Raw genomic sequence first — 12,220 nt, 5'->3', positions numbered from 1 at the left:
CTAAAATAGGCTCAGCCCTCTCTGACTTGGAACTCTCTTTGAAACTCTAAGATGATGTGTCATTTCAAGGGTAAAAAAGCAAAAATGTTATAAATATGAGTGGATGCTAGAGTCCCAAAGAGTTTCAACAAGCTACGGCTTCCTAGTTGCTGACATCAGCAATGTGGTTCTTATTATACAGCTGGGTTTCAGACTGTGATCCTTTTCAAGTATCATCTCTACTCTACATAAAGAACGTGGATTTAACGCAGTTTCTGTTGAGTTAATGGATAAGATTTGAAATGAATCTTTCGACCATTCCTACAAATTAGTGAAATGTCTCTGGTCCACTAACCCATTTCCAGGGACTAAGATAAAGTCTAAGAATCTGACCCTGTCATTCATTGGAACTGAAATTGTCTTTCAGTGGTTAATACACTCAGTTAGCTCCAAATCTCTTGGATAAATTAGAACGTTCTAAGGCAATAGCAAAAGGAAATCACAAGCATCACTAATGACAAAAAATCAGAGTACTCAGGTACAAACTAACCAATCTATGTAGCAATGACCTGCTCTTGGTCTGAACTTTTTAGTGAATGGATCACTACTTGGATGGGGAAGGATACAACCTGAATAGTTCATCTACTAATAAAGTCCCCTTAAAAATCACCTCTGTTCAGCAAATACTAATACAGCTGAGTCAAGCTCTTGCTTAAGTTCTTTATAGGCACCATCTCCGATAACCTTCACAGTAGTCCTGATAGGTATATACTCTTACTGGCCCATTTTACAGACGATGAGATGAAGGCACAGAGAAGTTAGGTAACTTGCCCACCATCACACAGAAAGTAAGTGTCAGAGCTGGTCATGAAAAGAGTCCTGATTGACTTTAAATCCTCTTAGCCATTCTGTTACACTGCCTTGATGATTGGACAAACACCCTGTCTCAGTGGTTTAAAACTGAAAAAGAGGGACTTCCCTGGTGGCGCAGTGGTTAAGAATCTGCCTGCCGCTTGCTTCGGCAGCACATATACTAAAATTGGAACGATACAGAGAAGATTAGCGTGGCCCCTGCGCAAGGATGACATGCAACTTCATGAAGCGTTCCATATTTAAAAAAAAAAAAAAAAAAAAAAGAATCTGCCTGCCAATGCATGGGACACGGGTTCAAGCCCTGGTCTGGGAAGATCCCTGTTGCAGAGCAACTAAGCCCATGTGCCACAGCTACTGAGCCTGCACTCTAGAGCCCATGAACCACAACTACTGAGCCCGTGTGCTACAACTACTGAAGCCCGCACACTGCAATGAAGAGTAGCCCCCGCTCACTGCAACTAGAGAAAGCCCGCACGCAGCAACGGAGACCCAACACAGGCAAAAATAAAAATAAATAAATAATTTTTTTAAAAAAACTGAAAAAAAAGTAGCAGTTACTACTGAATATTTCACTCAGGGTGTCATCTGTGGCTACCCTTTTCCTCCTTCTGGCCTTCTAATTGCTAGTCTTCAAATGGTACTTAAATTTTTCATTTCCCAAATCTTCCTTTTGTATTTTACCTCTTTTTCTTTGATTTGAATAATGCATATTTCATATCAGCAATGAAATATCCAGGAGAGATCTCTGCATGGCAAAGTTGGGGGAGCCTTTGCATTTTTGTTTGCTTGTGAACTTGACACACACTGCAAATCCTAATGGGGCCTCCTGCCATGTAGAAATCTCTGGTTTGCCAACTGCAAGATTTCTAGGCCCTCCACAAGCATATTTCTTATCTCTTCTTCATGTGAGCAAGCTAAGGCTTCAAAGCAGAATCCAGTTTTGTGATTTTTATGCCCTTAGGATGATGGTGAACAATTTTTGCTCTTTGAAAAATGTGTAAAATAAGCTAGTATTTCTAAAAAAGAGGTTCATATATATATATATATATATATATATATATATATATATATGAATTGGCACTGATATGCTTAAGCATTGATTGTCCGGAAGGTTAAATCAGAAGTTAAAAGCAGCAGTTACTTCTGGTGGTGGTGGTGGTGGAGAATGGGAGCTGAGCAGATGGGGGTTGAGGTGGGAAGGAGGACTCTCTCTCAGCACCTTTTCTTCCTTTCTGGTGTTTGAAATATGAGAACTTGCTGACTACTTAAAAATAATGTTGAAGAAAACAAATGCTCTTAACTTTTACCTTGAAGATAATCAGATGCTGCAGTATCATCACAAGATCATTCAGTCAGGAGTTGGGTTAGTCTAGAGACTAATTTTCACAGGCAGTGAGTGGCAGTTAAAAGCCTAAAAAGAGATGGTTCCCCTTACTGTATATACAGCCTGTGTCACACCACTAAGGGTGTAGGAAGCTGAGGTAAGAAGAGGGCAAAATTTCCCAAATCGTGTTACATATTATCAAACAACAAAACAAAAGGGGAGACTGCTGCAGGACTTCTCAGCGTTCAGTATGCCATGTGCATTCAGACCTCCCAAGAGGGGATGGGCAGTGTTTCCTAAAGTTAGTTAACAATGGAATCCCGCTCCAACTTCTTCAAGGAGTGTCTCACAGAATTAGTGCTCCATGGAGCACATTTTGGAAAAGGCTGGATTGTCAAGGACCCTTCCAAATAAGAGATACTATCCGAGCTGTATATGGAACTTTGAGTTCTACAGAGAAGTATTAAGTGATCACCACCACATTCACCAATGCAACATGTCTTACACCAAGATCTGCCTTGAATAAAAAGTATATATAGGGGCTTCCCTGGTGGCGCAGTGGTTGGGAGTCCGCCTGCCGGTTCAGGGGACACGGGTTCGTGCCCCGGTCCGGGAAGATCCCACGTGCCACGGAGCGGCTGGGCCCGTGAGCCATGGCCGCTGAGCCTGCGCGTCCGGAGCCTGTGCTCCGCAATGGGAGAGGCCACAACAGTGAGAGGCCCGCGTACCGCAAAAAAAAAAAAAAAGTATATATACAATTCAAGAAATATTGAGTGACTATCTGTGCAAGGCACTTGGGGGCTCTGGGCTTACAGAAGGCAGTAACTAAGGTGACTAAGTGGGATAAAACTGCCTCCTGCAGGAGAGAGAGGAGCTAAGCCATCACAAAGGGCTGGTTCTAATTCCACAGAGGACATGGCCTCCTTTACTCTAATTCCTAAAGTGTTTGTTTTGAGCTGTATGGCCCAGCCCCATTTCACTTCTAAATCAAACTGAGCATTAGGTCAGACATTTGAAAAAAGCAGAGCTCAACACCCTTCAAAGCAGGGCAATGTTAGCAAACAACAGGAACACAATCCATGGCATGGTTTGTATAAAGCATTTTCATGTGTGTAAATGGGTAACTTAACTCCCGTTTATGGCTGAAAACCAGAGGGACCAAGCCGTTACTCCTAATGTGCACTGTGACTAGTATTGGGGTAGGTCACCATGTGCACCATGGATTACATTTGTGTCTTCAGTGAGGCTGCACCCAGGGTCCACTTTACCAGCCAGGAGTGCTTGGGAGAAGTCAAAGAAATGCTCTGAATGTTTTTAAAATTGACATATGCATTGAACATAACAATAAACAAAGACCACTTTGAGATTTAATAAAGCAGTTTTACATATGTCATTGCCTCTCACAAAGTCCTCTTTACAATCTTGAGAGCGAAGGAGGCTATCACATCTCCATTTTATGGAAAACAAAATAAAAACTCAGAGAGACTTACTAACCTGCCGTTGCTCACACAGCCAGCAAGCAATAATGCTAGGAATCAAATCTGCCTATTTTGTATAAAAGAGATAACTAATAAGGATATACTGTATAGCACAGGGAACTCTTCTCAATACTCTGTAATGATCTATATGGGAAAAGAATCTAAAAAAGAGTGGATATATGTATATGTGTAACTGACTCACTTTGCTGTACAGCAGAAACTAACACAACATTGTAAATCAACTATACTCCAATAAAAACTTTTTTTTATATCTACCTATTCTGGTGCAGAATCCCACATACATTTCAGTACACCTCAGTCACATGGAGAGAACTGCTGCTCCACTGGGGGCTTATTCTAAAGTCTCACTAGTCGATATGAGATAATATTACAGATTCAGAAGGATCTTCTTCCTCGCTTTATCACACACACCTTGATTCCCTTCCTGGGAGATGAATCTTTTGTAGCATCAGAAGGACCTTGTTTCAAGGCCCTTGCAAACAGCTACTAAAAGATATGTGAATGAGGACAAGATAGTTGTCAAGAGTCTCTGGGTAGGATTCTTGCCTTGGATGAAATGAGGGCCTGAATTTCTTCAAGACAGTGGTTCTCAAACATTGATGTGGATAATAACCATCTGAGCATATGCCAGAAATGCAGATTGCCTGGCTCCATCATCAGATTCAATCGCTAGATCTTGGGTAGAGCCTGAGTATCTGCATTTTTAACAGGTCTCTTAGATGGTTCTGTTCCACAGTTTAAGAGGCCCACACTTCAGTCCTAAGAGCCTGTAATGTTATCAGAGTAAGTAGTGTTTTAAATAATTATTCGTTCTCCTCATCAGTAACTCTTTGGGTTTTTTTTTGTTTGTTTGTTTGTTTGTGTTTTTTTTGCGGTACGTGGGCCTCTCACTGTTGTGGCCTCTCCCATTGCGGAGCACAGGCTCCGGACATGCAGGCTCAGTGGCCATGGCTCACGGGCCCAGCAGCCTCACGGCATGTGGGATCTTCCCGGACCGAGGCACGAACCCGCGTCCCCTGCATTGGCAGGCGGACTCTCAACCACTGCGCCACCAGGGAAGCCCTTTGGGTTTGTTTAATTGCACAAGAATAGAAGAATCAGTGAGTGATTTAACCCAACCAATATTCAATTCAGCAAACATCTCTTTACTTCACACAGGCTCTGGGTATATAAAATATGATCTCTGCCCTCCACAAACTCATCTTTTTAGAGGAGATGAATGTGTACACAAATCACAAAATCCAATGCTTTTCAAAAACAGAATTATTGAGGTACTCCTGAAGCACAGAAGAGCAAGAATTCATCCTGCCTCGAAGCCTTGGAATGCTCCCAGATGAGGCACCATTTAAACTGAGCCCAGAGAAGTGGAGAAAGAGGGCACATTGTGAGCAAAGATAAGGAAATGGGAAAACATAGGTGTGTTCTAGGAGCCCAGGGAAGATCGTGTATGAGTACTAGAATACGTAGGAGTAGGTAGGACAAATAGTTTTCATTTTCATGGCCTTTTGCAACATTTCGCTTAATCGTTTCAACTACTAGGAGAATAAGAGAATCAATCCTATTTTAAAGATGAAATACTAAATGACTTGTTAAAAAAAAAAAAGCCCACAGGACCTACAACAAGATATTAATTTTTGGTGGGGGGGATGATAATGGGATCATAGAATGTTGTTGCCACTATTGTTGCCGCTATTATAGGGAGTATTAGTGGCTGATAAAACCACGTACTGTACGAAAAGAAGCATATGGAAACATACTACACCAAAGTGCAAAATTCTGTGTAAACTCGTGGCCACCTTTAAAAATGCACATGTATTTTCCAGTTCTGTTAGTCAGTACTCCCACCAGCTGTTCTCATTGTGCATCACTAACGCTCAGATTTGGGGCTCTCTTACTCTTCTCTACTAAAGAACACCAAGATCCTTTGGGAGATAGCTGATTCCAGGTCTTGGAGTCAAGGGAAAGTCAGGATGGGTCTGGGACAGCCTGTGCTGCCAGACAGCATGCATACTTTTATAAAATGCCAGAGGCAATGTTCAGAGGACAAAAGAACCACCTAAAGGGGCTTCCCTTAGCCAAGCTGACCACCACAAAATAGATAAAATAAAATAAATAACAGTGTTTGATCAAAATAGGTTGCAACTGTCGAGGAAAACCTACTCTTCCTAATGATTCAAAAAAAGGAAAGTTGATATAAAGTATGAAAACATAATTGTAATACAAAGAGGATTAATATGTAAGCCATATTTCCTTTCCTATTGATTTTGTAAATTAAGGGAGTATAATTATAAATGAACATTTTGTTTCTTCTCTGAAAAAAATCATTCTATACTTTATAGTTAAGTACCCTTTATTTTCTGTATTAGCAGGAAAGAATAGACAATGGGAACTGAGGGTAATTCCAAGGAAAACAGGTGCTGTAAACAGAATAAGACCAATCAGGACTAGCAAAACAGGGTCCCACGGTTCATCGGCACTGGTGGTCACACAAAATAACCAAGTGGAAAAGGCGTGTCACAGTGTGTTACAAAAGGATAAATTAGCTTCCTGTCCTAGAAAAGAGTGTTGACCACAGACTCAACCCCTCCCCTCCATGGAGATGAATTGTCTGGACCAGTGCTTCCCAAACGTTTCATTTCATGGCACATGTAGAAAGTGATAACATTTACCTAATGACACATTAACTCATAGCACACTAAAAGCTGTGTTTGGTGTCCCTTTCTTGCCCTCCCCTCCCCTCCCCTCCCCTCCCCTCCCCCTGGGGCTCCTGAACACGCAGGCTCCCAGTGGCTTGAGCGACAGGCAGTCTCTGTCTCAGCACCTCTGGGATTCATGTGTAACAATAGGGAATGGCACAGTGTACTGGTTGCAAACTTCTGCTCTAGATGGCTCTCATAAGTATAAGAAAATACCACTTAGGCTTATATTAAATCAAATACCAATAGGGTTTATATTAGTTTTCAGTAATTCTAATAGTCCAAAGACAGTGTGTTAGGTACTACCAGCCATGCCCAATTAAAGAATAAATCATTTTCAGAAAGGCACTAGGTTTGAAAATCTTAAATCTGGATGAAAGACAGAAAATTAAAACTCCAATGATGTGACAAGTAAAATGTGGTTATAAAAAGGAACTTGGTTGAATAATCAGAGAATGAGAGCTACCTTAGATACTGCAACAGGTCAAATATCAATTCTTTGATTACCCAGTACCATAGTCAGGACTGGTTCTGAGGCTGGTCCTTATGCTTTGATAAGATGAGATATAAAAATACTAAAATTGAGAGGCCCGTGTACCGCAAAAAAAAACCAAAAACCAAACTAAAATTACTGAAACTTTAGGAAGGCAAACCTGGGAAGAAATGCAAATAACATAATGTTATTTAAGTCTAAGGTATTAACATTTGGGAAACTAGTTTTTGTTTCAGGTTACAGATCAGCTTTTTACCTTATTGATAGTATAAGTGTCTTCTTCTTAAGTGTTTAAATGCTAAAGATAATTTATTATGGTAGAATTGTGGTTTTAACCAAATGTTTAGAAGTATTTGCGTTAGCAATCACCTGGGAACTTTCTAGAGAGATGCCTGTGACTGGAAAGGTGAAGTGGATTTAGTCATGGAAGGCCTTGGCAATCCTGATTATCTGACCTAGGCAGTGGGATATGGTGGAAAGCATAGTGGGAAATAGATGTGGTTTATTGTCTTAGGTCTGCTAGTTACTCATGTGTGTCTGGGGGCAATCTCTTAACTTCCTTATGCCTCAGTTTCTTCACCTGTTCAATGCAGAGGTTAGAATTGCATTTGCTTTTTATTTATGTTTATTTTTATTTATTTGACATATGATTGACCTACAACACTATGTTTGTTTTAGGTGCACAACATGGTGATTTGATATTTCTATACATTACCAAACAGTCACCACAATGAGTCTAGTTACCATCTGTCACCATACAAATTTATTACAGTATTATTGACTATATTCCCTATACTGTACATTTCGTCCCCATGACTCATTTATTGTGTAACTGGAAGTTTGTACCTATTAATCCCCTTCACCTATTTTGCCCACCCCCCTCAACCTGCTCCCCTCTGGCAACCACCTGTTTGTTCTCTATATCTATGAGTCTGTTTCTGTTTTGTTTTGGTTTTTAGATTCCACATATAAGTGAAATCATATGGCATTTGTATTTCTTTGTGTGACTTATTTCACTTAGCATAATACACTCTAGGTCCATCCATGTTGTCACAAGTGGCAAGATTTCATTCTTTTTTATGGCTGAGTAATATTCCAGTGTGTGTGTGTGTGTGTGTGAATATATATATATATATATATATATATATATATATATATATATATATATATATATATATATATATATCTCACATCTTCTCTATCCATTCATCTACTGATGGATACTTAGGCTGCTTCCATATCCTGCCTATTATAAATAATGCTTCAGTGAACATAAAGGTGCATAGATCTTTTCGAATTAGTGTTTTTGTTTTCTTTGGAAAAATATCCAGAAATGGAATGGCTGGATTGTATGGTAGTTCTATTTTTAGTTTTTTGAGGAACCTCCATACCGTTCTGCCCAGTGGCTGTATCAATTTACATTCCCACCAACAGTGCAAGAGGGTTCCCTTCTCTCCACACCCTCGCCAACACTTGTAATTTGTTGGTTTTTTGATAATAGCCGTAGGATTGCATTTTCTAAGGTCTCTTCCATTTCTCAAATTCTGTGAAATATTGTGAATGATGCTGATTTACTTCTGGAAGAGAAGAAGCCTTGCTAATCTTTTGGGCCCAGCTCCTCAGGAATCTGCCTCAGCACAAGTACCCTCGAGATGGTCTGAGAAGGTCCCATAGTCTTCTGTCCTGTTCAATTTTTTAGACACTACTTGAAATCTTTGGTATTGTCTTGGTGTTCCTCCCATTCTCTTAGCTCTTATCAGTTACCCTTTTGCCATCATTTTATTGGGCTTTTGTAAGGCAGGGAAAATGTTTGGGTCAGGCAGCCATCTTAAACTGGTACCTCATCATTTGATTTTTGAGTAGCATTGCCTTACCAAGGTCTAAGGTCCTACTTCCTCTTCTTGTCAGAGACACTCCCATACAGTAAAGTAGCAGTCAGAATAAATGGATAAATCTAAGTTTTATTTATTTGAATTTAGACAGTTGGATTCTTTAAAATACAAAGATGTCAGTTATGCTGGTCCAGGGACCACACTTTGAGAGCAGCAGGTCTATGTGAAATACAACATTCAGGTAATGAAAGCAGATTAATAATCTATTTATTCATTTAATAAGTACTGTTGAATACTTACTTGAATACTTATACTGTCGAGCATTGTTATAGGCACAAGGACATGGTAATGAGTGAAAAAAATGTGGTTTCTGCCCTCGATGACCCTTTCTGATGGAATTTTCCAGTTTTTAACTAGAGGTTTTGATTAGAAGTCTTCTCAGCACAGAAAGTCTCTTCACAGTGCTATAGCCTGTCATGTTCATTCCCCTTCTTGTGCCTCATCATGGTTCTTTTCTTAATTTTATTTGTTTTTCCTTCCAGTTTTAATGAGATATAATTGACATACAACACTGTATAAGTTAAAGGTGTATAGCATAATGACTTGGCATACATGTATATTGCAAAATGATGACCACAGTAAGTTTCGTTAACATCTGTCACCTTAATCAAAGTTGTCTTATGTGGAAAGCCGCTTCTCTCCAGTGGATTGAATCAGTTGCATATACCTTGGCCCAGTGTCTTTCTCTTCCCCACCCCAGCCCTTGATTACCATTTTCCCCCTTCATTTCTACCATGACAGTTATGAGTTCCTAACATCATTTACCCTTTATTTTACACTGTTCTATATTTCTATCTGCTTCATTTGTGTCGTCACTATTTGGAGCACCTACAAGGCTATAGGCTGTGTGTTATGTTTCTTTGCAACTCCATCCCTCAGTTCCTCAAAAAGAGTTAGAAACACTCTATGAGCTAAACATGAACTTGTTAATAGATTCACTTGGAATCCCAAACTCCCTTTTGGAGGTGGTGGAGCAGAATTAAAATTGCCACCACCAACAACAACCAGGCAGACCACATGGTCAGACAGTGTTTGTGGTGGCTGGGGTGGAGTAAAGCAGTTGGAGACCAGGAAAAAAATTAGTGTTTGCTTTAGGATTTTACTGACTGAGAAAGAGCCAAGAGTGCTTAATTTCTCCTTTCAGGACAAAATTCATCTTCTAAATGGGGTTTATGTCTAAAAAATGTCACGTGGTCAGGATGAGCTGGTGAATAAGTTATGGAATCAAATGGCCATCGGTGTTTTCTTGACTAGTATATCTTGATTTTGCTGAAAATTAGTTCTGATCCAGTTATAATTGAATAGATAGGTCTGAGACCACATTTTGATTACAATTGAATTAACTGGAAATAACTGCCACAATCTTGTCCAAATGTATTAAGATAAGACAACCCTGTTAATACTGAAATAGATTATTACATAGAAATAAAAGAAAAGCGCTTTAAAGATGGAAGAATCTTTGAGATCCTTCAAGACTAACAGTATCAAATAATGGTTATTGTGTAGGCTCTGGACCTTGTCTAATCCACTTTGAATCTTTACTCTGCCACTTACTGTCTGTGTGATCTTGGGAAATTTTCTTCATCTCTTTGAGCCTCAGTTTCCTTATCTTTACAGGCTAAGAGATTAAAAAGTATTACCTATTGAAAGAATTAGTGGGAGAAATAAATGGTGGTCTAATAATGTACATGAAGCTCCTAGTATAATGTCTAGCAGATAGTAATAGCTCCATAAATGGCAGTTGGTATGTAGTCCAACCGTGTCATTTTACAGATGAAGAAACTGAGACTCAGAGTAATTGCAGTAATTTAGGGACAGAGCTAAGACAAGAACTTAGAATTTCTGAATTCTAATCCAACACTGTATTCAGGGTGAGTTACTATACATTACTCACTTTATAATTTGGATCTTTCTAGTATATAATTTGTGAAAACTTGGATAGTGAACTGGGCTGAAATATTTTTTTTCCCACTTTCTGTGAAAATTGGGTTTCAAGTTGAATATATATAACCTACTTATGAAAAGGACTATTTTCAAGCTCTTCGATAGTATCAATTTAAAAAATCAACCATAAGCATTATTCATAAACTCATTATAAGACATTCTTAACTGTTTAATTGAAAAGTCCCATTCTTGGCAACACTAATTTGAGTATTGACTAAATCAATTTGAATTGTGGTATACACTTATGTATACTTAGTAAAAACTGAGGCCATCTAGTCACACAGCCCTACAATACAGGGAATCACCACCCCAAGATGTCCTTAATAGGAACAGTTGTCTCCTGCTGAATAATTTCAGTAAGACCAAAGCCATTACACCCAACACATCTAGTTCTGTGTTTTAACTTTTGTGATGGTCAAAATGTCCTTCAGCCTCTTAGATAATCTTAAATCCAGCATGAACATCGTACTCAAGTTATTCCAGAAGTAGCAGCCATCATTTGATGGCTCCTTAGTCAGCCATCAGTGATTCCTCCTCCTTTGCAGCAGTAGAGCATTGGAAGGCTATGGCTTGTTTATTTTGCAGTATAAGCACAGTTAGTTCCAGGTAGTTCATCTACTCCAGATGGGATCCAGTTGCCATGGACCTAATAGGTATTCATTACATGATAGTTGAATTGAAAATGTCAAAGATGTGTAGTAATTCACTCATGTTAGGTGTGTTGATAAAAGTGATTAAACTTTCATTTTAGGGTATGATTCTGCAGAGAATATGCCCAAGAGGAAGCCTTGATCTAATAATAGAGAGAGAGCTGAATGAACTTTTTTCCATGATAGTGTGATTCCAGATAAAAGACGTGCTAGTCAAGGTGATTTGGGTTGCAAGAGATAGCAACCTACTGGAGAAGAAAGGGGAAATGTATTGGCTCATAAATCCACAGGAAGATGGGATGGGACTTGCTGGAGGACTACTGGCTTCCTCTCCCCATTCATTGTCAGACCAGCTTTTCCATAAGGCAGGAGTCCCGTCTGCCACCAGCCATGGGTTCATATCCTTTACAGCCTTGGGAAGGGAGAAAAGAGTTCCTCTTCACTCTGCTCCCATTGAAATAACCCAGAGAAGGACTCTGAAAGGCCTGACTTGAGCCACATGCCTCCCAGGGATGTGAGGCTACTAAGAAAGGAGGTACCTTTCTGAGCACACAGAATCTGTCCACCACTGCTAGCATTTATTGAATGCTTTCTTTGTGCCAGGCACATGAACTTTCTCATTTACCTTTAAGATAAGGATCATGATTACAGGAGGTGTCTGTAGGGACACACTGAATTGTTCTGAGAGACACAAGGGAGCCTGGCCTGGAAGAAGAAAGGGGAGCCTTATGTCACCAATGAAAATGAAAAGCTGGGCCGCCGCCCCCAGAAGGGTACCTCCTCCTCTCATCCTGAATCAACAGGAACGAGAGTGAACTCCAAAGGCAATCACCTTCTCCACCACCCCTGTACCCAAACACCTTTCCCAGC

At 39.8% G+C, this 12,220-nt stretch overlaps 1 non-coding gene across 1 annotated transcript; it reads left to right on the top strand.

Annotated features, from left to right (window-relative positions):
• Positions 1–992: 992 nt before the first annotated feature.
• LOC115804026 (U6 spliceosomal RNA) lies at positions 993–1,095 on the top strand. The gene has a single exon (XR_004024835.2). It is a non-coding gene; the product is annotated as a U6 spliceosomal RNA (small nuclear RNA).
• The last annotated feature ends 11,125 nt before the right edge of the window (positions 1,096–12,220 follow it).

This window comes from Delphinapterus leucas, chromosome 16, assembly GCF_059928025.1.
Source record: "Delphinapterus leucas isolate spDelLeu-1000000601 "Yukka" chromosome 16, BTC_Dleu_Yukka2, whole genome shotgun sequence".
Classification (NCBI taxonomy): domain Eukaryota; kingdom Metazoa; phylum Chordata; class Mammalia; order Artiodactyla; family Monodontidae; genus Delphinapterus; species Delphinapterus leucas.
This window is presented reverse-complemented; position numbering and strand designations above follow the sequence as displayed.